The 27628-nt window shown below is 34.5% G+C and overlaps 1 protein-coding gene across 2 annotated transcripts in view; it reads left to right on the plus strand.

The window, feature by feature from the left end:
- The window catches only part of EPHA6 (EPH receptor A6), a 911975-nt gene that overhangs the window by 164331 nt on the left and 720016 nt on the right, over positions 1-27628 (plus strand). The gene's annotated exons all lie outside the window — the stretch shown is intronic.

The following is a 27628-nucleotide window of genomic DNA, read 5'->3' on the forward strand; positions in this document are numbered from 1 at the left end:
TTCCAATAAGAAAGAAGAATAATGGGAACAATGTGGTCATTAGTAAAAACTTCAAATGATCAGGACACTGATTCAGTGACATGCCCTTATTCATTGTTCTCAATGGCCCTGGGCTCTACCTGCTGGCTTCTTTTTTTGTCCTGGCAGTTTCTGTAATTGTTTGTGGCCAAACAGCTTTCATACTTGCTTCATGCTCATCTATTTTGGGGGCTTAAGTATCATCTCATAGCTTTGGTCTCTTTTAAATCAGACTCATGATTTATAGGCAATGAGATTTCCTAAAAATTATAGCAGCCTTTTAATGTATTTTTTCATTTCTATGTACCAGAAACTACATACAGAAGTCCACACACAAAGCTGTTTTTAACATAATTTTCAAGTGTGTTTTATTTATTAATTTACCTACTTGCCTCTATATTCATACGCCTGTCTCAACTTAGTGGCAACTGACTTGAGATCATTTCAGATGTTAGGGTTGGGATATCTTAGACATAGGGCTGAGTAATTAGGATGACTTAATCTATGTTTGGTGCTCAAGATTTTTTGTTTGTTTTGTCTGTTTTATGGAGAAGAAATCATCTCTTCTTTTTCCCCATCATAAAATCTTTAAAGTTCTATACTCTCCTGCTCCTTTTCCTTCTAACCTTCAAGCCAGCCAATTATTGCCTGAGCTCATTTGTTTCTGAAAATATCTTCACAAATGTATCAAGTAGTAGTTGACACAAATTACGTTCCAAGTTACTGCACATAATATTTTACCAAGAGTGTTATTTCTGTTGTATAGTACAAGTTTTCATCAGTTCAGTCTTCTTTTACAGTTTGATACATCACCTGCCCCCTGACTGTTAAGTTTGGATTTTTATTTTGGAGATACACACACACACACACACACACACACACACACACACATGCATAAAATTTATTCTAGAATAAATTTATTCTTAAATTCTAGAGCCTTTAAATGTCAAACTTCACTTTCTATTTACATTAGAATCCAAGGCACTCCTGATTATTGAGGACTTTCCTTTACACAGAGAATTAGAAAACTAATCATCCATTTTTCATTTGTAGAAGGAAAGCATGTAAAGCGTTTTTTTTTCTTTTTTTGTGGTTACATAATTGGTTTTTAATTGAATTTATTGGTGTGACATTGGTTAATAAAATTATATAGGTTTCAGGCATGCAATTCTTTTTTAAATTTATATACTTTTTAAATTGTTGACACTATTTCAAATGTTCCTATTTCCTCCCTTTTTCTCTAACGCCCCTCATCTGCCATACCGGGGGTTCCCTTCCCTCTGGCCATCACCACACTATGAGTTGTTCACATATGTTCTTTGGCTTGTGGCAGATCCTGGCCTGCAGGATCCGTGTATGTTGTGGCTGCTTGTGAACAAATGCACATGGAGAACAGAAGTCCTGTGGAGAAAAAGGGATGGCATGGCCACCCTCTGAAAGAGAGAGAGGCCTCGGGCCCTCTCGCCCTCTGCCTGGACAGGCTTTTATTGTATTTCTCAGTACATTACACGCAGGGCAGTCCTCATTTACTATGCACAGGTTCAGTACAGGGGATTACCTTTTACAGATAACAAAGGAAAAAATAGTGCTAATTACTTCAAAGAGAAGGATGTTGCAGACCTAGGGGAAAAGTGGTTGAACAGGTCAGACTCCATACTTAGGAGGTTTAGCTCAGATTTTAAGAAGTTGCAGTAGGCTCTTTTTGCCTCACTTCAGGGTGAGGGAGTTTTAGCATAAGCAAGTCTCATAGCAGTCTAGGTACAATGCAGGCCTGATTCCCCACGGGAAAACCTCTGGTGGGCATGGTCTGGAGTTCCACTCGCTCCACACTGGTTTTCCACGTGAGTGCTGAGCTACATTTCCACACCATGAGACGTGGTTCCCTACATTGGCTAATTCTTTCACCTTCATCCAGTGCCCACTCACCTCTCTCTTCTGACAGCCATCACTGTTCCATGTGCCCATGCTCTGTTTCAATCTTGTCAGTTTATTTTGTTCACAATTCTACGATATATAGTCTGTATATTGTATTGTGTGTTTACCTCCACAAGTCAAGTCTCCTTCCATCACTATCTATCTCCCCTTTATCCTCTTCCATGTCCTTCTGCCCTGCTTCCCTTGGACAATCACCATACTGTTGTCTGTGTCCAGGAATCTTTCTTTTTTTCCCTTTGTCTAATTCTTTCACCCTTCTCACCCAACCCCCAACCCCTTCCTTTGTGACAGCTGTCAGTCTGTTCTCTGTATCCATGAGTCTGTCTCTGTTAGTTTATTTTGTTCATTAGATTCGAGATATAAGTGAAATCCTGTGGTACTTGTCTTTCTCTTTCTGGCTTATTTCACTTAGCATAATGTTTTCCAGGTCCATCCACACTGTCACAAGGGAAACAAAAGAAAAATAAACAACTGGCCACTACATCAAAACACATCTTCTGTTCGATTCCCAGTCAGGGCACATGCCTGGGTTGCAGACCAGTTCCCTGCAGGCCAATTCCCAGCAGGGGACGCATGAAAGGCAACCATACATTGATGTTTCTCTCCCTCTCTCCTTCCCTTCCCCTCTAAAGATAAATAAATAAAATCTTAAAAAAAAAACCACATCTTCTAAAAGCTTTGTGATAGAAGTGAAATACAAATTTTACATACAATCACCACACTTATTTAATTATTTAATTCATAACGGAAAAGTGTTTTAGCATAACTGTTAATATTAAACTTTGTCCAATACAAATGGAATTTTTTTGATCAAGAGATAAGTGGCAGCAGTATTATGTCAAATCAAATATAAATCGAACTAATAATATTAAATTAAAATTCAAAGAAAAGTTATTGCTATAAATTCTAACCCTATTTTCTATATATGGAAATAAACAGGAATCAATTATTTTGAAGGAGGTGTGATTATTTCATATAACATCCACAAATAGCAAAAACGAACTTTCAAGATAAACCTTCCACATAGAAGGTATTATATTTAAAATATAATGGCAAAATTTTTACCAAAGAAGAAAATGATCTCATTTTAATTTTATATAAATGCAATATAATAAGAAAATATTGTTTTAGTAAATCTGTACATAATTCAGATTGAATCTTATTCTAAGCATCATAACAACAATAAATAGTAAAATTATGATACTGTACATCTTAAAATTTGGGTATAATTTCACATTGTAAGGATTTTATTATATAGGCAGAGCTAACATTGGAAAAACAGAAGAGTGAATGACTATACACACCCATGTGAACAAAAATGTAATAATTTTTATTTTTAGTATTTCACATATTTAACCTCTAATGAAGTATATTTTAAAGGACAACATAGTTCTAAAGAAAATAGGCATCAAAAGAAAAAACAAGAGTTAAACTTGATTTAGAGAAAGGAGTGGGTAAAACAGGGGAGAAGAGAATTTCAGATATAAATGTCACTTAACATGTTTTTCTTAAAGATTTCTTACTATCTTTTGTGAGAAAGGAATTCTTGATTTCATTCATAATGATAGTTACTATGATGACCTGGGATGTCATGATAAACTCAAATACACATTATGATGCTATCAGGGGACGTTCTTAATATTTTTTAGTTCTTTGGAGTAATAACATAATAAAAATTAAAGAAATACTGGTGCCCTCAATTAAGCACCTGGTCTTTTTGTGAGGTTTCTTTTCTTTACTTGATTTTTTCTCTTTCACCATATAATACTAAACAATGGAAAATTTTAGTATTATAAATTGTTCCCCATTATGATTCTGTATCTAAAATAAACTTTGATAACCAGTTACTATTTTCAGTCTGAACTTAGAACAAACATCTGTTTTTAGAATAAGTTCCAAAAAATAAGCAATATAGTGTTACTGAAAATTATAATCTCAGTTTTACAGGGAGTTATAGAGTAGTGATAAATTTACAGAGATGAAGATTTTCAGTTGCCAGTTACTCTATATGAGGACTAGAAGCATGCAGCACCAAAATTGATGGGAACGTTGAGAACAAAAAAATACATACTCTGTTTTATCTTTTACAGTAGCAAAGAAAAGGCATGATTTATTTCCATTATTTGACAGTATCAAAAGTGACTGCTATAAAAAGTCATGAAAAGCACTCAAAAGATGCAAACCCTGTTCTGTTGGACAGAGATAAACAACCAATATCTTGTATATAATTTTTATATAGAATCACTGTATTTTTTGCCTTTTTCTTAAAATGACAAATACTCTCATTTCTTTTTTTATTTTTGTTCTTGTTTTGATGGGTTATTTTTCACCCAACCACAATGAAAAATCCTATGTTTTTTATCTATATGTTAACCAGTTAAATATTTTTAAATAAAATTTACTGAAGTTTAATTGGTAAAATTGTGAAAAGGCAATAGCTATGGATTAGATGAGAACTTTTCTAAATGTTCTCTATTAATATACTAATTGCATTATTACTAAGAGCATATTCTTCTTAATAATAGTAGGTATATTTACATATATTTAGCAATCTTGCTAAATGGGAACTAATTTTTCACACATATGAAATATTATACTTAATTATGTTACTTTCACAATTCTATAAAATAAATAACATACATTACTTATATGTTTGTATTCATATGGCTGCTATTTGTTTTCAAAATTTTTCTGGCATCTATTAAGTTGACCATAAAATTTATTTTTAATTATATTTTATTCATTATGCTAGTACAGTAGTCCCAGTTTTTCCTCCTTTGCCTCACATCACCCAGCAGCCCCTCCTCCATTAGGCAATCTCCACACCAATGTTCATATCCATGAGTCTCACATATAAGTTCTTTGGCTACTCCCTTTTCTGTACCGTATATCCCAATGGCTATTTGTACTTCTTAATCCTCTCAATTCTTCACTCATGGCAACCATCAAAATGCTCTCTGTATCTATGATTCTGTCTCTGTTCTTGTTTGCTTAGTTTGTTTTTGTAGATTCAAATATTGATACATATGTATTTATTGCCATTTTATTGTTCGTCGTTTTGATCTTCTACTTTTTCTTAAATAAGTTGTTTTAACATTTCATGTAATAATGGTTTGGTGATGATGAACTCATTTAGCTTTTTCTTGTCTCAGAAGCTCTTTATCCTCCCTTCAATTCTAAGTAATATCTTTGCTAGATAGAGCAGTCTTGACAATAGATTCCTGCTTTTAATGACTTTGAATATTTCTTGCCATTCTTTCCTTGCCTACAACACTTTTGGGAAATCAGCTGACAGTCTTATGGGAACTCCCCTGGAGGTAACTAACTTCTTTTTTCTTGCTGCTTTTAAGATTCTCTCTTTATCTTTAACCTTTGGCACTTTAATTATGATGTGTCTTGGAGTGGGCTTCTTTGGATCCATCTTGTTTGGGACACTCTGCTTCCTGGACTTGCATGTCTATTTCCTTCAAAAATTAGGGAAGTTTTCTTTCACTATTTTTTCAAACAGATTTCCAATTTCTTGCTCTTTCTTTTCTACTTCTGGCACCCCTGTGATACAAATGTTGGAATGCTGGAAGTTGTCCCACAGGCTGCTTATACTATCCTTGTTTTTTTTTTAATTCTTTTACTTCTTATTATTTTGATTTGTTGTTTCTTGGTTCCTTATGTTCCAAGTCATTGATTTGATTCTCAGCTTCATCCACTCTACTTTTGTTTCCCTGTAAATTGTTCTTTACTTCAATTAGTTTATCCTTTGTTTCTGAATGGATCTGTTTTATGCTTTTGAGGTCTTTACTAAGTTACCTGACCATACTTATGACCAGTGTTTTGAACTGTGTTTGGTAGATTGCTTGTCTCCATTTTGTCTAGTTCTTTTTCTGGGATTCTGATCTGTTCTTTCATTTGGACCATATGTCTTTGTCTTCTCATTTTGTCAGCCTCCCTGTATTTGTTTCTATGAATTAGGTCAAGCTCCCATGATTTCCTGTCTTGGTTGCATGGCCTAATGCAGTAGGTGTCCTGTGGAGTCCAGTGGCACAGCCTCCCCCATCACCCAAGCTGGGTACTCAAGGTGTTCTCTTTGTGTGGGCTAAGTATACCCTCCTCTTATAGTTCATCCTTGATTGTTGTTGGCAGGCCAATGGGAGGGATTTACCCAGGCCAGTCAGCTGCAAGGACTGGCTGTGACCACTGACCATTAACTTCCACCCTCAGGGAAGGATCAGCTGTGTGGGGTGCAGTGGTGGTACTCCGACTTGGTCTGCAGCTGTCCACTGGGTGTGCAGGCTCTGGCATTTCCCAGGTGGTGCAAAACTTTTCCATATACCTCTTGATAAGATCTTATAATAATACATTTCCTTAGATGACTCCTTTTCAATTCAATGAAATAAAGTTATTTGGTTTTGATGGATTATTACTTTAATGTTGAATTATCATATTTTGCATTACACATGAAATTATTATACCCAGGGTATATAATCATTATACTAATGCATAATGCACATTTTTATGTTCCTCTGAAAAATTTGGGCCAAAGGTACACATTATACATGGTAAAATGTATATTAAATATTTTTATTAAATTTGTGACATAGGAAATTTGATATATTGCAATGAATTACAAATTTGTTTTGAGTGATATAAAGAAGAGTAGAATACTTAGATATATACACTGTGTTCACTGATGAGAAGTTTAAATATGCCCTGGCTGGTGTGGCTCAGTGGATTTAGTGCAGGCCTGGGAACCAAAGGGTCACTGGTTTGATTCCTAGTCAGAGCATAAGCCTGGGTTGTAGGCCAGGTCCCCAGCAGGGGGCACGTGAGAGGCAACCACACATACATGTTTCTCTCTCTCTTTAAAAAAAAAAGAAATTCAAATATTTGAAAGATATAAATGTTAATTTAAAATTATAAGCACATCACATCCAAAATTCTTAATGTGTTTGCCACTTTGAACATAGCAAAAATGATTTATATTTTATATGAAATAACAACTGAAATGACATATAGAAGATTATTTGAAAAAAAAACAGTAAAGATGCTCAACAGTCCTGGAAAATGTTAAAATATATTCAAGAGAAAATATTTAAAACATGTAGAATTTACTTTGAAAGAGAAATATTTTTCAGTGGTACAAGTAGAAAGAAAAAAAATAGACTAAATGACATGAAATAGTTTACCCTATGGTGAAATAGAGACCACTAACTAGTGGGGAAACTAGATGCTTCACTTAATACAATGGGTCTTACTTTATAGTGATTGAGATTGGGGAGAGGAGAGCAATAATGATTTGTGTGTAGGACTAGCACTACCATTTATTACTAAGCCCCAGAGGAGTTACCTTCACTATGAAGGCATCTTTCTTTAAAACGTAGGTAATTGGCCTCCATTGTGCCTTAGTTTAGGGATCTATGTGGGGCAAGAAAAAAAACACAGAGAATTTCTCATTGCAATAAAATGAAGCCTAAGGCAAAGTTATACCAAAAATTTCTGACATGTGGGATACAAACTAAGATGTTTATGAAAAATGATAACTATAATAAAACATTGTTTTTAAGGAAAATAATGAATAATACTAAAGTATTTGAGGATTATACTTTACAAGAAGGGACAATGATGTTTGAACCATGGATATTAGTGCTACTTATACAATGTAATGGTTTGACTGCTAAATGGAAAATATATGTAATTCTCATATCTACTAATGAAATATAGAAGAAAGTCTAACTTTGAATGTGAAATGTCTCTTTAAGTGAATATTACTTTTCAAAGGGATGATGATCAAAGTGTGTAAGAATTTCTAACAGAGACAGCAATGCTTTTTTGAGAGAATTTCCCTCAGGATAATAACAATACATGTTTATTGATTTACTGTCTGATGACCATGGAGTAGAGGTGTTTCATGAGAGGCATCTTAATTTTGCTATGACAGCTTGACTTTTTTCCAGATGGCCAGCATTTCACATATATCTATGTCTGTCTGTTTATCTATCTATCTATCTGTCTGTCTATCAATCTAATCCTCATGAGTATAATGAAGGTGTCAATTCTAATTAAAATGATGCCTAATTCATTAGTAGGTCAGATGAAGCCTCCATGGATAAATAAACTCAACTGAAGATTATTGACAAAAATTTATTATTGGAGAAGAAAGTAACTGCTAAATCATTCAGTTTGGTTGGTCAGCCAAACTCCTTTTTCATAGAAAATCATGAGTTAAAGTTAGGCATTAAAAAGAAAAGTGACATTGTACATCAAAAGTTTTGTAGAAAACCTTACATATTATAAGAGAAATAGGGTAACATACATTACATTGGAAAAATTAATGCAGTGGTGAAAACTTAAAACAATGTTTGTAGCTCTGCAACAAAACATGACCTGAAAACAGCAGTGGAACTTGTCCCACACACATCTCTATGCTTTTCCAGAAGATCTGACAGGGTTTCAATTATAGCTGGTACCATTTCTTCATACAGGAGCACCATCAGGGTCTGTCTGGACCATTACTATGTCTTTTGTTTGTTTTCTGCCTGGGCCATCTTAAATGCCAAAATAAAGATGGTTTTTGAATAAAAGTGTAAGTGTTGTAAAAGCAAAAAAAAAGTCAGGGTTGTTCTCATTTTCAAGTTGTAACAATTATACTTTCAAAAGGAAATATATATATATATATAATTAATAAAAATAAGATGTGTTTGTGAAAGGCCGAGAGCACATAATATCAAAAAGAATGTGTTAAAATGAAACCTTGGGGATGGAAGGGAGGGTTGGATGCTGCTGTCAAGGATAGTCCTAGAGAGCACGGCCCACGTCCAGGAGGTGCAGCTGCCCCGAACCTTCACGTGGCCCCCAGTTACTGAGAGAGCATTACCAGGCTCATTTGGCTAACAGATATAGGTAATATTTTTAAATTAGAAACTGAAAATTTTCACTGATCTGTCAGAAGTGACATTTTGAATTAAGAGAACACATTTTTAAAAATCCAGTGTAAAAGCATTCAATTTTAGAATGGCTTTGAGGATTGCCTTTCTTTGGAATATAGGCACTACTTGAGTATCTTGCAGCTTAACTATTATTCCTCCTGCCCCCAAAAATAACACCTTGATTTATCTTAAAATATAGAAGAAAAGTCCCAAAGTAGTGAATGAATAAACACTGAAGATTTGTGTCTTTTTAAAGCAGTGTGTGTAGGTGTTGGTTGGTTGAGAAGTTTCCTGCCTGTGATTGTTCACGTAAGAAATACAGTCCATTACTGGAGAAAATACATATCCACCAAGAAAAAAGAAGTATAATTGTAATGAATTAGGATTAAATTCAATTTTGTACTGTAAAATTTTATAATAATATTTTTTATTCTATGTGTATAGAAAGCCATTTAAATGGTGGTCTTAATTATGGCTACTGGTTGAATAATTTTTTCTGCCATTTTCTTTACTTGCCACACTACTATTTATATTTGAAACTTTTTATATTCAGATAGCGCTTTCTATGAAAATCAAATTGTGCAAGCTGCTCAATTATTATTTTAAACAATTAATGTGTCATTCAACAATAAAATCAACTCCTCTTACTTTAATTGAAGAAATATGAATTTTTGGCAACTTTGGTCCAAAGCTATTTCTCTGAGAATCAACATTTTTAACAGATCTATACTTTAAAATTTTTCCTATGATATTAACTATATTTTAGAACTTTTTATTTTGATCATTTTGAATGATTTCCCTTTTGTGGCATTTCATTCAGTTTTAGATCCATATAAAATATATTGCCATTAAGAATTGCTTGAGTTTTCATGGAAATAAACTCTTTGCTTTAGAGAGATTATTACCTTATTAAATGGAATATTCCACTTTTAGAAAAGACATAAACAGGATATAAAAAGTTACAATAATAAATGGAAACAGAAAGACTTTGCTTGGGGTGGTGGGGATAGGATGCAGATGATGTTCTGTTGAGTTGAACACTTGAAACTATGGCGTGGTTTTGTGAACCAATGTCATCCCAATAAATTCAGTTCTTTAAAGTTCTAGTAGGAGTTTTTTATTTACATTATAAAAGCTTTGTTTACTTTAAAATGTGTAAAGTTAAACTCAAAAGATAAATATAATAAGACTTAATTAAGTATAATGGCATAAAATAAACTGTACTTTTAAAGAGTGTAATTTGCTGAGTTTTGCTATTTGTATATTGCCAAGAAACCATCAGCATAATCAAGATGGTGAATTATTTATCATATAAAATGTTTCTTGATGCTGCTTCGTAATTTCTCTCTTGTTGTTCTTTCTGTAACCAATCACTAGTCTAATGTATCACTAATATTATATTTAAACATCCCCTTTACCAAAGGGGATGTTTATATTTTAGTTCATATTTTCTAGAATTTTAATATTACATGGATCATACTGTATGCACTCTTTTGACTTCTTTAATTTATCATAATTATTTTGACATTTATCCATGTACTTACAATCACTACTTTTTTGATGAGTATTAGGACATCATTTGCATATACCACAAGTTGTTTATCCATTCATTTGTTAATAGACATTTTGATTATTAATACACATTTTGAGAATTTTCTGTATATGCCTGTTACAAGCAAAGTTGCTAAGAACATTTATGTGTGGTTCTTTAATTGGTCATGTTCTTTTATTTTTTTCAGTAAATACTGTGAATGAAATTGTTAAGTCACATGATGGATGTATATTTACATTTTTCTAGAAAATGTCAACTTGTTTTCCAAAGAAATCTATTCATTTTACAGTTTCACTGGTTGTGTAGAATTTCAGTGTCTTCATATCCCTACCGCCACTTTATATAGTCATTATTTTTTTTAACTTTAAGCATTCTGAAGCTGTGCAGTGGTATCTTACGGTTTTAATTCTCATTTTCCCTGTGATTAATGCTACTGAGCATCTTTTCATGTGCTCTTTTGTCCTCTTTGGTAAAGGGGATGTTTAAATCTTTTTGCCCATTGGGTTATTTGTTTATGTATGATTGAGATTAGAGAGTTCCTTTAATATTCTCAAAACAAATTTTCTAATCAAATATGTGACTTGAACATATTTTTCCTCATTCTGCGTCTTGCCTTTTTATTCTCTTAACATGATCTTCCAAAGAACAGAAATTCCTATAATGAAATCTAAGTTATTGGTTCTTTTTAAAAATAGTTCCTTTTCTTTTTTTCCCTAACTCAAAACTCACAATGTTTTTTCCTTATGCTTTGTTCTAGAAACTTTATAATTTTAGATTTTATATTAGATCTAGCATTTATTTTGAGTAAAAGTTTTTTAAGTGGTAGGAAGTATAAATAGAATTATGTTTTTTGTTTATTTTTAAACTATTTTATTCCTTTGACCTATATGTCTACTTTTATACCTATGCAACATCTTGATTAATGTAGCTGTATAATAAACCTTAAATCAGGAAGTGTAACTCTTCTAACTTTGTTCTTTTTTTCAATTTTGTGTTAGTTACTGTAGGTATTTTGTATTTCCATAATAATTTTGGAATCAATTTGTCAATTCCTACAAAAAATACCTATTTGGATTTTAATTGAGATTAAATAAATCTAAAAATCAGTTTTGGAAAAAATGACATCCTAACAGCATATTTTATCTCTCCATGCATCACCTTAATTCCCAAACTATTCCAAATAGTTTGTAAGATTTATTCCAAAGCATTTTATATTTTGATACTCTAGTACACAAGTGGCGAACACAAGGCCCGTGGGCCGAATCCGGTCCTCTACTTTGTTTCACCCGGCCCGGCACCTTGTTTCCACCCAGCAGCAGCACCCAGCTCTCACTTAACAATTAAGGAGTAGTTACATTTATACAGTCCTAACATTACATTAGATCCTTTCAAGGCAACCACAAGGCTAATGTGGACTCTGGTGAAAATGAGTTTGATATTTCTGCTCTAGTATACACTTTTTTGTTAATTTTGGTTTCCAATTATAGTATTTGTATTTTGATATATAAAAATACAAATTATATATATTTATATAATCTTGCATCTTGCAACCTTCCTAAACTCACTTATTCATTTTGAAAGTTTTTATAAAGTGCATAGAGATTTTTGTCTCATACTTCTATGTCATCTATGAGTAATAAAAGTTTGCTTCCCTTCCAAACTGGATTTTTTTTTAATTTTGTTGTTTCAATCTCTGAATCCTCTAGCACAATGCTGAATAGAAATAGTAAGAATAGGTATTCTTGCCTTGTTCCCCATCTCAGAGTGAAAGCATTCAATGTTTCACCGTTCAATATGTTAGTTGCATTCCTGGGATAAACACCCTCTTGATCATGATTTAATATCCTTTAGAAATATGGCTGCATTAACTTCCATAGAATTTTAGCAGGTTTTTCCATCCATCGAACCTATTAACTCATCATTTTCTCTTCCTATAATATCTCTTTATTGTTTCCATATCATAGTAATAGCTCATAGAATGCAATGAATCGTATTTCCTACTTTTCAGTATTTTGGAAGTTTTTGTCCAGAATAGGCATGTGTGTGTGTATGTGTGTGTGTGTGTGTGTGTGTATAAATGTTTGGATGTTTGCTATAATTCACTAATGAAGCCATTTGTACCTGGAGGTTGGATTATTTCTTTACATGTTGTGCTGTTGATCATCCCTCAACTAAGTACTTAGGGGAGCTCTCTGCAGATCTCCGAGTTTTTTTCTTTTTTTATTAATCAATCTTCTCTTCAGTTTTTGATAAATGTAGGTATAGATATATAGGTATATAGATATAAAGAGACAGATAAGGAGATAGATATGGATATACAGATACAGATATAGAGATAGATTATGTAGATATATGTATTTATTACATTTTTATTTTTCCTAATAAATATGTTTATTTGTCATGATTATGCACTTGTTTCAAACTGTATAGTTAGTGAAGGGTGAAAAGCGGTACGATATTTGAATGTAGGTGTGACATATCGAATTACAGACCCCAATTCTTCACTTCTTGTTGTATTCAAGCTCTTTACTTAGGACTTTGTAGTTCTTCCTACTAAAGGGCAAGTGCTTTTCCAGACTCATTGACTTTGGCCTCAGCTATATGATTTTCTTTTTGGCTAATAGAATAAGAGCCCAAGTTACAGTTGCCAGTTCTGAGCCTGGGCATCAAGCAGCCCAGTTTGGTTTTTGTTTGTTCTCTTGTACCCTTGCCAATACCATCAGAAGAGCTTCCCTGGTATTTGCTGGAGCAGGCCAAGCCCAGACTATAATGAGGAGCCAATCCAGTCAGATATACAGGTTGAATCAGTCATCCTGCCAAGTCCAGGCTAGATCAGATTACCCAGCAAAACCCAAAATAAATACTAGGAGTAAAAAACACAGGTATAGCTGAATCCACTGCCAATAATCAGATATGAGTAATACATACAAAAAAGCATTTAACAGATCTGGTCATTACATCAAAATGGCAGGATAACACTGTGGAACCCTGGCCAAGCTAGAAAATACATCATTTCTCAGGCAGTCCAGTCTACAAGAACCTGAAATGGGCCTGCTGGTACCCAAGTCTGATGGAACATGGGTAAAGGGTCAAGAAAATGCAGGATGTCAAGACAAAGCTATAACTATCAATGCAAACAAGGATAGAAACTTAAGAATTATGTTATTATGATCATCCATAGGTGTCCTAAAGAGATAAATGCAAATTCTGTTATCTAGGCTCATGGAGTAAAAGTTCTGTGGGGTACACGGGAGGGGTTTCACAAACAGACTAACTAACACTGGTCCAATACAGTAACTCCTAGCCACGTGGGTAAAAGATACTTGCAGAATGGGATCTGATATAAGTGTAAAGACATCCTTTAGGGCTTTTTAAAAAATTGCCCTTATATAATTGAATATATAAGGGCAATTAGATTGTCAGTAAAGCTTTTTTTCATTTTAATGAATCACAAGTTGTAAAAAAAAAAAAAAGAGCCTTTAGTATAAATATCTAAATCTTGTGTTCCCTACTTGACTGTTCAAATGAGGACACTTGCAGCCACAGTAGGCAAAGTGAATTAACTCACCCTTTTACCACTCATTAAATCATAAGAAATTTCATAGATCCTACTTTCAAAACTTACCCTAAATCTATTCTTGATCAACCTCATAGATTAAGTCTGTACTGGAATAGCCTAACATTTCCACATTTGAACTCCAACAGTCCATTTTCCTAAAAGCAGCTGGTCTTGTCTTTGTTTTTTCTTGGCTTCATATTAGCTTCAAAATAAAATTCTAATTCATGGTCATGGCCGAGGAGGCCTACCATGTCCCATGATGTAGCCGTTGCCTGCCTCTGCAACTTTTTCTGCTGTATTTTCCCCATTTCATGTGGACTACACTCCTACTCACATCACATTAGTTTTTAGAGCTCTACAAGCTGCTTCCTTCTTTAGGGCCTTTGCATTACTCTTTTCCTCTGTCTTAAATATCCTTCCTTCTGTACTAGTCTGCTAGGGCTGCTATAATAAATTTCCACAGATTTGACAGCTCAAACAACAGAAATTTATTTTCTTACAGTTCTAGAGGCTAAAGTCCGAGATCAAGGTGTGTGAGCAGAATTGGTTTCTGGCAAGACCTCCTTTTCTGGCTTGTAGATGGTGACCTTCTTGCGATATCCTGATATGGCCACACACACTTCTGGTGTCCCTTCATCTTCTTGCAAGGACACTAGTACTAATGTATAAGGCCTCGCCCTTAGGATCTCATTTAACCTTAGTAACCTCCTTAAAGGACCTACTTCCAAGCACAGTCATATTGGGGTTAACCTGGGGGACACAATTCAGTCTACAACACCTTCTCTCCCTCCCTTACTACTTATATTGTCACATGGATGATGCCTTTTCCCTTTTCAAGTCTTATTTTCAGTAAGAAATCTTCTTCAGAGAGTTCTTCCTTAACTAGTTTAGCCCTAGTTAATGAAACTACAGGACTAGGGACATGTCTAACTTGGTTCACTCAGCAGCAAGATCACCATAACCAGAACTGTGCTTGGCAGATATGAGGCATTTAAAACCCATTTGTTGAATGAATACCGTCTCCCAGCATTCTGGTTTATGAGCCATAGTTATTTCTGGGTATGCCTCACACTTTAACAATACATAGCATGTGCCTGCCATTTTTTAGAGGTTTGTGTATATAGCTGAGCCTCATTATTTGTGGTGTTATACAGAAAGATAGAAACCAATGTTATTCTAGGTGTATTACTGAATGAAGTAACTGACTAACTGATGAGTTACAAACTGCTGTGATTTGTTTTATTTTTCCCAGTAATTGCCTCATGTTATGACAGCACTTCTCTCAATTGCGAGCAATTCCACAACTTTTTCTTTCTCGATTCTCCCTTTTTCCTCAATTGCGAGCAATTTCCATGACTTTTTCTTGGACCAATGCCATAACTTTTCAACCACTTCGGTTATTAGTTTATTCTATTATTTATTTTTTAAATTTCAATCTAGGATTTCACTCAAAGCTTTTCTATACTCACCATCTGTGCTAACAGCTCCTATGCTTCAAGAACACTGTGGTGTGGAAGGGCTTGTAGATAGCTCTTGTCGCTCTGAATTCTAGATGCCAGCTCCATCTGTGATGTGACAACAGGGGACAAATGTCTTCTTACAGGACTCAATGAAATTGAAGTTTTTTTCTTGGTTGTTGCTACTACTCAGGTGACACTCAACTTCAGATATTCTCTGTGTAGCTGGCCTCCCAACGTCTGTGCCCTTCCAATGCAGTGCCTGTGTGCTGGCCTCTGAGAAGTATGTAATTGGCGTCCCATGTCTCAGATCACAGAAGAAGCAGATCGAGATTCACCTTCATTTATTCTAAGCCTTTATTCTTCACTAAAACCCCCCAAAGTCTGCCATTACAGTGCTTTTCTTCTTGAGGTGACTTGTCCGAGTAGATATTAGCAGGTCAGTTCAAGCCCAGGAGCCTTATTCCTGTGCATCCTTCCCAAGGAAAATTCGTATTCTTGCTTCACCAAAGAAAAGAAGGACATCTACTCACAAGACCTTCCTATCTCAGCACAACACTATTGTGGTCATTATTTTCATGCCTTGGTAGCATTAAATTATTCATGTATCTAATATCTCTAACTTTTTAGATGAGACAGTATATTTGATTTAATAAATTGGAGGGGACACTTTAGGCAACCTTAAATTTTGGGATTTTTTTTTACTACCTCATTTAAATTACCCCAGAACACCAATATCTTCCATCATCATTGCTAAGATGACCAGGAGCATTGAAAATGGTGAATCCTGATAAACTATTTCTTGAGTTAGCTGGCTCTGGCTACTAAAGTTTATGAATTAAGGGTATAGATTCCTAGCAATTTATTCAATTCAAGTTGGGTCTTTGTTGAAATTTCTGGTTGTGGGAAAATTTCCACTCAACATTTAATTGTAGTTGCATTTATAACATAATGTGCTTTATCATATATATTTTACCTAAAATGGAAATTATAATTTATTTATTTTTTTTTAAGATTTTATTTATTTATCTTTAGAAGGGAAGGGAAGGAGAGAGGGAGAGAAACATCAGTGTATGGTTGCCTTTCATGCGTCCCCTGCTGGGAATTGGCCTGCAGGGAACTGGTCTGCAACCCAGGCACGTGCCCTGACTGGGAATTGAACCGCGATTGTCTGGTTCGCAGGCCCGTGCTCAATCCACTGAGCTACACCAGCCAGGGCTTAATTTTTTTATTTTTTATAATTTAAAAAATTTTTATTTGTCATTAGCCATTCAACTCTTACTTTGAAAGATACATTACATAAATTTCCATATTAAAGTCCTGATATAAATATTTTCATACTTTTCCCAACTTTTAGATTTCTAATTTGCAATTTAATATTTTAAAGTTTTAATTTATACTATAATTTTGTTTTGTCTTTATACCTATCTTTTCCAAAAATATATCTATTTTATTTATTTTTTATTTCTTATTATTTTTTAAAGATTAAGTAGCATTTATTTTGTATATTATATTGCATATAATTTTTATTTTTTTATTTTTAAAATTTTATTTAGTTATTTTTCAAGTGCAGTTTTTTGTCTATTTGAAAAGGGGTCCTTAGTTCACTGTTGGTGGGATGCAGACTGGTACAATCATTATGGAAAACAGTATGGAATTTTCTCAGAAAAATAAAAATTGACCTGCCTTTTGACCCAGCTATACCTATTTTTTTCAAATTTAAATTTCTCATGAGGACTACTTTCAACCAGAACACTATTTAGATTTCAAGGACTTTTCTCTATTACTTATTTTATCTTTATAATTTGCCTTTTAAAATCTGTTTGTTATGTTATGATTTTATATATTTATATATTTACTAGTACTGTATATAATTACTAGGTGAAATATTAAACATAAACAAATAACACTAAAAATATAGTCAGGAAAAATAGATTTTCAATCTTGTGTTATATAACTTTTAGAAGTAAATACAATATTTCATTGTGTTTATTTTAAAGTTATTGTCTATTTATATTCACTTAGGTAAAAATCTTCAAATAGAGAAATATCTCCTTTTCTCTGCTAAGCAGGTATAAAATTCAATTATTCATAAAGACAAATATCAGACTGAATAAAGAATCATCTGTAGGATTAGCAGAATGAATCTCTTGAAGGACTTACACTTCATACCCTGAAATTGATTTTTGATACCTTGTAATGGAGGCAATATTTTGCATTTGAGTAGATTACATAGAAAAGTAAAATGTTAAAGCTTATACCACTCAGAATTCACAGTCTCTCTCTTCTATTTCTTGCTCTTTCTCTCTCTGTTAGAGGAATTTTCTTATGAGACTACCTAGTAGTTAGTTCATTTCTTATTCTTGTAGAACATAAATTTGTATATTAAAGTCCTAATATAAATAAACATACTCCATGATATTAAAATACTCTGCTATTCTTGTTCTACTGAAATATAGTACGGGAAAATGCAGATTGAAAGACACCCTATTTTTTTATATACATACTGGTTTTTTAAAATGGCAAAGTACACAGATTTTTTCATGTGTTTAAATAATTACTTTATTGAAACTGTTAGAACCAAAATAAAGTATCGATTCCAGTTGTGGGAAAGAGTGGGAAGGTGTGATTATCAGGTCTTTATTATAGCTTGCCTTGATGTCATTTAAAGAACATTGCCATTTTTATGACTCTAAACTGTAAATATTATGAATAAGTCAACATTTTAACTTTTTATGTTGTTCAAGTACAGTTGTCTCCATTTCCCCCCCACCACAGCCCCTCACCCCATTCATCCCTGCCTCCCACCCTTGAACACTATCCACTTTGGCTTTGTCCATGTGTCCTTCACAGATGTTCTTTGATGGCTCTTCTCCTGCTTTCCCCCATTATCCCTCTCCCTGCTCTCTTCTGGTTACTGTTAGTTTGTTCTTTATTTCAGTGTTTCTGGTTATTATTTTACTTGCTTGTTTGTTTTGTTGATTATGTTCCACTTATTTTTGAGCTTTAGAATTCACTCACATATCCTGACATGTTGTATTTATAATTGATCTGAAAGAAAGTCTAAAAATAAGCATTTTATATTCTCAAACATGCAGAGTCAACAAAGCATGAAATGAACACATGGATGTTTGTTCATTTCCTTTTGAGGATCTGAAACTTAGAATGTAAAATACATAAAAAATCTAGTCCAAATTTTCAAAATTCAAGAAACTTACCAGATTCATTCAACTCTCCTCTTCAGTGAACCGCATTGAATAAAACTGGCTCTGCCAGCAAAGAGATAACATTTACAAAGCTACTCACTAATTGCTTCCTATCTTTTCTTCCCATTTCAGTTAAGTGACTCTTGATTTCAATTTGTTTTACTTGAAAAATTATCTTAAAAAAACAAAAACCACTATTTAACGTCAAGCTTTCTGGTTTCCGAAATCACCGGAAAGTGGATTTTTTTTTTTGTATAACAATACCTCTTTGTAAGGAGTTGACTATGATTTAACTGGAAATGCTGCCTTTATGGGTGTAATTGTAAGAGGAGGCAGTATTGTTTAGGGATGAGGGATGCAGGCTCTGAAGTCAGAGCTGAGTTCCAAGCCACCCATGACAACAACTACAAAATCAGAAAAAGCCGTACCTGTGTCAAAGGTGTTTGTGAAGATTAGAGAAGATAATTTCCATAGAGGAGTTAGCATGGCACCTCTGACCTTACAAGCATGCATTATGTTAGGTGCTATGCTTATTCAAAAAATTTTTTAAGCTTTTAATTAAAAAAATACTATAAAAACCTACCAGGGAAGAAGGTGAGAGAGTGAGAAAGATATTGAATGAGTTGGAACTAAAGAGAGTTGATTTTAAAAAGAGAGAGAGAGATTAATTAGTGGTTTGAAACTGGGCAGAGAAACTTTTACCTCCTTCTTACAAGTGAAGGTGCTGCCTAAATACTGGTCTTAATAGAATTCTGTTAAGAATTAGCATGAATAAATATTAATAGGTTAATAAAACCTCTGTCTGAAAATATGTGAACTCAGTTTCTTGTTTAATGTACCAAAACCCAACCTATTAAAGCTCTATAATAATCTCAGTTCCCCTTGAAACTGTGAGGAAATAGCTTCTGTCCCAGAGGTATACTGCCTTTAGAGAAAGTATTTTTATTAGTATCCATTTGTGGCCGTAACTACAGTTATGTGGTTTTAATAAAATACCTTGCTGATGACCCACTTCTGTTTCTAATGGTTCTTAATAAAGAGTGATAGGCAATGCAGACATAATTTTTCTTTCTTCATATTTACTCTTCATTCCTATATCCTGGTCTCCAGAGTAGAATTGGATATCTAGAATTCCCACTATAATTGTCAGTGGCTAAATTTTCTTTGCTGTGATCTAACATTGTAAACATCGTTGGCATCATTTCAGAATTCCAAGAAGTTTTATTTTTGTACTCTAAAAGTGGAAATTTTTAAAAAATAATTTAGAATTGGAATGGAGGGTAAGATTGATAATGCTTGCTTGACCCATGGAAGAATGATTGAAGGAATGGCTTTATTTTGATACAGAGGAGAAACCTGAAGACTGATTTAGTAATTAGTTACTGTATATAGACAAAAATAAATAAATTGCTGCATTTGTATCCTGAGTAAATTTGTGGATTTCTATAGTCATTTAATTTATTTATTTTAATTAATTCCTTTTTGAAGATTTTTACTGTATTTGTCCATTAACAATTAATCCCCATATACCCCCACCCCTGCAATCACCACACTATTGCCCATGTCTATGAGTCCTTTTTTCCTTTTTGCTCAATGCCTCCACCTCTAACTACCTCACCTTAGTTGTCTTCCCGATTGCTACTAGTCTGACTCTATTTTGCTTGTTACTTCAGTTTGTTCATTAGATTCTACATACAAGTGAAATCATATGGTATTTGTCTTTCTCTGACTAGCTTATTTCACTTAGCATAATGTTCCCAGGTCCACCCATGCTGTTGCAAAAGGTAAAATTTTCTGCTTTTTCATGGCCAAGTAGTATTCCATTATGTAAATGTCCCATAGTTGTTTTATCCACTCCTCTACTGATAGATACTGGGGCTGCTTCCATATCTTGGTTTTGTAAATAGCACTGCAATGAACATACAGAAGCTTATGTTCTTTCAAATTAGTGTTTTTGACTCCTTCAGGTATATTCCCAGAAGTGGAATCACTGGGTCAAAAGGCAGATGCACTTTTAATTTTTTGAGATGTCTCCATACTGTTTTCCACAGTGGCTGCACCAATCTGCATTCCCACCAACAGTGCAAAAGGGTTCACCTTCCTCCACATCCTCACCAGTATCAGGATGGGTGGGGTAGGACAAAATGGCAGCTGAACTACAACCTGGAAAAGACGGCTGATGTCAAACCAGAGAGCTGAAAGGGCAGACTTTGCCAAAATGGATATCCGCATAGCAACCTGAGCCCGAGGAGAACCACCAATGATATATTGCCGCTTTGTTCAAAGGGGGGACCAATCCCCAGCTCCCGCGAAGAAAGCCCACCAAGATAAAACCACATTCCCTGTTTGGGCATGACTTCCCTGGCCCCACTGCGGACTGGAGAAGCTCGCTGGGTGCGCAAACCCCAATAAAGTTCTATACTGCCTAACTTTGTGGCTGATTGGCATTTCTTTCTCGGCAGAGCCTAAGAAAACCTTTCAGCCAGCACTTGTTTTTTCTTGATTTATTGATGATAGCCATTCTCACAAGTGTGAGACGGCATCTCATTGTGATTTTAATTTGCATTTCTCTGGTGATTAGTGACATTGAGCATCTTTTTATATGTCTATTGGCCATCTGTATTTCCACTTTGGAGAAGTGTCCATTCAGGTCCTTTACCCATTTTTAATTGGATTGCTTTGCTTTCTTTTTTTTTTTTTTGGTGTTGAGTTTTGTAAGTTCTTTATAAATTTTGGATATCAGATGTATTGGTGAATACATTCTCCCATTCTGTGGGATATCTTTTTTATTTGTTGATGATTTTCTTTCTGAAGATCTTAGTTTGACATAGTCCTGTTTATTGTTTCTTTTGTTTTATTTGCCTAGGGAGATATATGTGATAAAATATTGCTACAAGCAATGTCCAAGATTTTGCTGCCTATAATTTCTTCTATGATTTTTATTGTTTCAGGTCTAACATTTAAGTCTAAATCCATTTTGAATTTACTCTTGCGTGTGGTATAAAAACATGGTCAACTTTCATTTTTCTGCATGCATCTGTCCAATTTTCCCAACACCATTTATTGAATAAACTATCTTTAGCCCATTGTATGTGGTTGCTTCTTCTGTGGAATATTAATTGATAATAAAGCTGTAGGCTTATTTCTGGGCTCTCTATTCTGTTCCACTGATCTGCGTGTTGTTTTTTTCACACAACTATGCTGTTTTGATTACTAGGGCCTGATAATATAGTTTCTTATTAGATAGTATGATTCCCTCAACTTTGCACTTCTTTCTCAGGATTGCTGTTGCTATGTGGGGCCTTTTGTGGATCCATATAATTTCTTGCAATATTTGTTCTACTTCTTTGAAATATGTCATTAAACTCTTGATAGGAATTGTGTTGGATCTATAGAATGCTTTGATTAATACGAACATCTTAATGATGTTAATTGTTCCAATCCATGAACACAATATGTGCTCCCATTTATTTGAATCTTCTTTAGTTTCTTTCTTCAGAGTCTTATAATTTTCCAAGTATAGATCTCTTACATCCTTGTTTAGATTTGTTCCTAGGTATTTTATTCTTTTTGAAGCAATTGTGAATAGAATTGTTTTCTTAATTTCCCTTTTTGTTAGTTATTGGCATATAAAAAGCAACTGATTTCTGGATGTTAATTTTATATCCCATTATTTGCTGGATTCATTTACCAGTTACCAGCAGTTTCTTAATGGAATTTTTGGGGTTCTCTCTGTACGGTTTTACAGTCATCTGCAAATAAAGACAGTTTTTACTACTTCCATTTCAATTTGGATGCCTTTTATTTCTTCTTCTTGTCTGATTGCTATGGCTAGGACTAACAGTACTATGTTGAATAACTCATGAAAATGGACATCCATGTCCTTTTTCCAATCTTAAGGGGAATGCTTGTAGTTTTCACCTGTTGCATATGATACTGGCAATGGATATGGTTTTCACTATGTTTAGACATGTTCTTTCTATTCCCACTTTGCTGAGTTTTTATCCTAAATGGGTGCTTGATTTTATGAAATGCTTTTTCTGCATCTATTGATATGATCATGTGGTTTTCATTCATTTTATTTATGTGGTGAATCACATTTATTGATTGAGATTTTTGTACCAACCTTGCATGCCTGGAATAAATCCCACTTGATCATAGTGTTTGATCTTTTTGATGCATTGCTGTATTCAGTTTCCTAATATTTTTGGAGGATTTTAGCATGTGTTCATCAGGGATATTGTCCTATATTTTCTTTTTTTTTTTTGTAGTGTTTTTATCAGATTTTGGAATTAGGATAATGCTGGCTTATAAAATGGGTTTGGCAGCCTCCCTGCTCTTGAATGTTTGGAATAGTTTGAAGAAGAGAGGTGTTTTTTTGTCTGAGAATGTTTGGTAAAATTCATTTGTGAAGATATCTGGACCAGGGCTCTTATTTGTTAGGAGCTTTTTGATTACTGCTTCCATTTCATTAGGTGTTATCTAGCTATTCAGATGGTCTGATTCTGTTTTCATTTTGGAAGATTGTATGTTTCTACGAATTTATCCATTTTGTCCAGGTTGTCCAATTTGTTGGCATATAGTTGTTCATAATATTTTCTTACCACCTTTTGTATTTCTTTGATGTCAATTCTGATTTTATTTATTTGTGTCCTTTCTCTCTCTTTTTTTTTTTTTTTTTTGAGGTGTCTAGTTAAAGGTTTGTCAATCCTGTTTACCTTTTCAAAGACCTAGCTCTGGGATTCATTGATCTTTTTTATTGTTTTTTTTTACTTTATTTTATTTATTTCTGCTCTGATGATAATGTTTTCCTCCTTCTACTCAATTTGGGCTTTGTTTATTGTTCTTTTTCAAGTTCATTTACATGTGAAGTTAGATTGTTTATTTGAGCTTATTTGTGTTTCTTGAGATAGGCCTGTAATACTGTGAATCCAGCTCTCAGGATTGCTTTCCCAGTGTCCCACAGATTTTGAATTGTTGCATCCTCATTTTCATTTGTTTCAGTGTATGTTTTGATTTCTTCCTTGATCTTGACCCATTGATCGTTGACCCATTCATTGTTTGATAACATGTTATTTAGCTTCCATGTCTTTGTGTACTTTTCAGTATTCTTATTCTGATTGTTTCTAGTTTTAGAAAACAATTTAGAATTGTCTTTAGAGAATATGCTTGATATGATTTCAATCTTGTTAAATTTACTGAGACATGTTTTGTGTCCTATTATGTGTTCTATCTTAGAAAATGTTCCACGTGTACTTGAAAAGTATATATACTCTGCTGCTTTGGGGTAAAATGCTCTGAAGATATCAATTAAATCTGTATGATCTAGTGTGTCATTTAAGGCTGCTGTCTCCTTGTTGCTTTCCTGTCTGGAAGATCTATCCATTGAAGTCAATGGGTGTTAAAAATCCCCTTTTATGATTGTATTTCTGTTGATCTCTCCCTTTATGTCCAACAAGATTAGCTTTACATGTTTAGACGCTCCTATGTTGGGTGCTAAATGTTCACTAGAGTTATATCCTCTTCTTGCATTGTCCCCTTTATTGTTATGTACTGTTCTTCTTTATCTCTTACAGCTTTGGCTTTTTGGAGGTAAGTACTGCTGTCCCAGCTTTCTTTTCCTTTCCATTTGCAAGGAATATCTTTTTCTATCCTTTACTTATACTCTGTGTATATCTTTCCATCTGAGGTGGGTGTCTTGCACATAGCATATATATGGGTCTTGCTTCTTTTTTAAGTGTATTTTATTGATTATACTATTACAGTTGCCTCATTTTTTCTCTCTTTATTCCCCTCTGCCCTGAATCCCCTCCCACAAGTGTTTCCACACCCCTTAGCTCGTATCTATGTGTCCTACATATAGCTTCTTTGGCTTCTCCATTTACTATACTATTCTTAACCTCCCCCTGTGTATTTTATACCTATCATTTATGTTTATTCCCTGTACCATTTTCCCTATTCCCCCCCAACCTCCCCACTGATAACCCTCCATGTGATCTCCATTTCTGTGATTCTGTTCCTGTTCTAGTTGTTTGCTTAGTTTGTTTTTGTTTTTGCTTTAGGTTCAGTTGTTAATAATTGTGTTTATTGTCATTTTACTGTTCACAGTTTTGATCATCATCTTTTTCTTAGATAAATTTCTTTAAGATTTCATATAATAAGGGCTTGGTGCAATGAACTCCTCTAACTTGACCTTATTTATCTAGGAAGCGCTTTATCTGCCCTTCTATTATAAATGATAGCTTTGCTGGAGAGAGTAATCTTGGATGGAGGTCCTTGCCTTTCATGATTTTCAATACTTCTTTCCAGTTCCTTCTTGCCTATAAGGTTTGTTTTGAGAAATCAGCTGATAGTCTTATGGGAAATTCTTTGTAGGTAACTTTCTCTTTTCCTCTTGCTGCTTTTAAGATTCTCTCCTTATCTTTAATCTGGAGTAATATAATTATGATGTGCCTTGGTATGTGCTTCCTTGGATCCAACTTCTTTGGAACCCTCTGAGCTTCCTGGACTTTCTGAAAGCCTATTTCCTTTGCCAGGTTAGGGAAGTTCTCCTTCATTATGTTTTCAAATAAATTTTCAATTTCTTGCTCTTCCTCTTCTCCTTCTGGCACCACTGTGATTCAGATGTTGGAACATTTAAACTTGTCCTAGAGGTTCCTAAGCCTCTCCTCATTTTTTTGAATACTTGTTTCTTCTTTCTGTTCCAGCTGAATGTTTATTTCTTCCTATTGTTCCAAATCATTGATTTGAGTCCAGGTTTCCCTTCACTGTTGGTTCCCTGTATATTTTTCTTTATTTCACTTTGCAAAGCCTTTCCTTTTAACTGCTTTGCGACAATTCTCAACCATTCCTGTGAGCAGCCTGATTACCAACAATCCTGATTACCAGTGTTTTGATTTCTGCATCTGATAGATTGGCTATCTCTTCGTTGCTTTAGTTCTATTTTTTGGAGTTTTGATCTGTTTTTTCATTTTGCCTATATTTCTTTGTATTGGTGCACCTGTTATGTTATAAGAGGCAGACCCTTAAGTATTTGCCAGGCTGGGGCAACCCACTTCTCTGTGGTGTGGTGCTATATGTGGGGGAGGAGTCAGAGATGAAACAATGCAGCTTAACTGGCTGTCCGCCAGCTTTCAGTCACTTTCTCTGCTACTCACAAGCAAATTGGGCCCTTCTGGTACTGATTTCATGGTGGGTGGGTTTGTGTGCATTCTAGGACCTATGGCCCTCTCCAACCAACTGTCCTGTGAGGCTGAAAGTTTCCCCTGCCTTCAGAGCCCCCACAGGTTTTTATAGCCAGGGGTTTTGAGGTTTCATCCCCCCTGCCCCACTGGAAACCTGGGTTGTGTGTTCTCTCTCTCTTCCCAGCTATTCCTCCTGGTTTATCTGTATGCAAATGTGGGACCACTTGGTCCTCCAGTCACTACCTCATCTGCCCAGTTCTCCATCTACCACATTGCTGCATGTCCTTTCTGCCCTGGCTGCCTCTCCGCCCCTCCTACCAGTATAAGTGAATGTTTGTTCTTTAACTCCTTGGCTGTTGGACTTCCATAAAGTTCAGTTTTCTGGCAGTTCTGATTAGTTTTTGTTTTTAAATTTGTTGTTGACCTTCTTTTGATTGTTCTAGGAGGCAAAGTGCATCTTATACTGGTCTTATTTTATATTCATTCAACTACCCTGTGTCTTTTAGTTGGAGAATTGTAGCCATTTTATATTTAAGATGATTATTGATAGATATGTGTTTAGTGTCATTTATTGTTAGACAATAAATGTTATTGTTAACAAATAAATGTTTGTTAAACAATACAATAAAATGTATTGTTTCCTCTGTTTTTTTTCCTTTTCTTTTTCTTCCTCTTCTTCTTAAAGCAAGCCCTTGAGCATTGTTGCAGTACTGGCTTGGTGTTAACAAACTCCTTTAGCTTTTTTATATCTTGGAAGCTCCTTTTTTCTCCTTCAATTTTAAATGGTAGCCTTGCTGGGTAAAGTAGCCTTGGTTGTAGGTCCTGGATTTTCATCACCTTGAAGATTTAATGCCACTCACTTCTGTCTTAATATGTTTCTGTTGGAAATCAGATGACAGGTTTATTGGTGCTCGCTCGTATGTCACTATCTGCTTTTTTGTGGCTTTTAGGAACCTTGTCTTTAGGCCTTGCCATTTTAATGATGGTGTGTCTTGGTGTAGGCCTCTTTGGGTCCAACTTGTTTGGTACTCTCCGAGCTTCCTGGGCTTGTGTGTCTTTTTCCTTCACCAGATTAGGGAAGTTTGCAGTCATTATTTCTTCAAATAGGTTCTTTATCCCTTGTCCACTCTCTTCCCCTTCTGGTATTCCTTTTATGCAGATGTGTTGTGCTTCATGTTGTCCAAAGTGTTTCTTAAGCTCTCCTCATTTTTTAATATATATTTTTTCTTTTTGGTGCTGTTCTTGGGTGTTTTTTCCTATCTTATCTACCAAATCACTTATCTGAACTGCTTCATCTAACCTACTGTTTATTTCTTCCAGTGTATTTTTTTATTTCACACATTGCTTTCTTTATTTCTGACTGGTCATTTTTTATGGTTTCTATCAGTATGTCTTTTTTTATATTGTTGGGTATCCTTATAATCATTTCTCTAAACTATCTGTTAAATTGCTTTCTTCCATTTCATCTAGCTTTTCTTCTGAAGAGTTATCTTGTTCTTTCACTTGGGATCTCTTTTTATGTCTCCCCATTTGAGCTGCTTCTTTGTATTTGTTTCTTTGTATTAGGTGGCTCTACAAAGACTCTGGTGTAAACCTATATCAAACACTGCTTCAGACTGGCCCCGGGCAACCTGTTGCAGTTCTCAGATCCACAGCTTGTGGCTTTGTCTGCTGGGTCTACGTGTGTACAGAAAGAACCAGTTTGTACACCATGGCTGGCTTTTTACCAGCCCAGGCCTGAGGGAGAGTTAGTTAAAGTCTCAGAGCTCCCAGAGATCTGCCATACTTGTTATAACT

This window comes from Artibeus jamaicensis, unplaced genomic scaffold, assembly GCF_021234435.1.
Source record: "Artibeus jamaicensis isolate MK-2021 breed Jamaican fruit bat unplaced genomic scaffold, CSHL_Jam_final contig_3206, whole genome shotgun sequence".
NCBI lineage: Eukaryota > Metazoa > Chordata > Mammalia > Chiroptera > Phyllostomidae > Artibeus > Artibeus jamaicensis.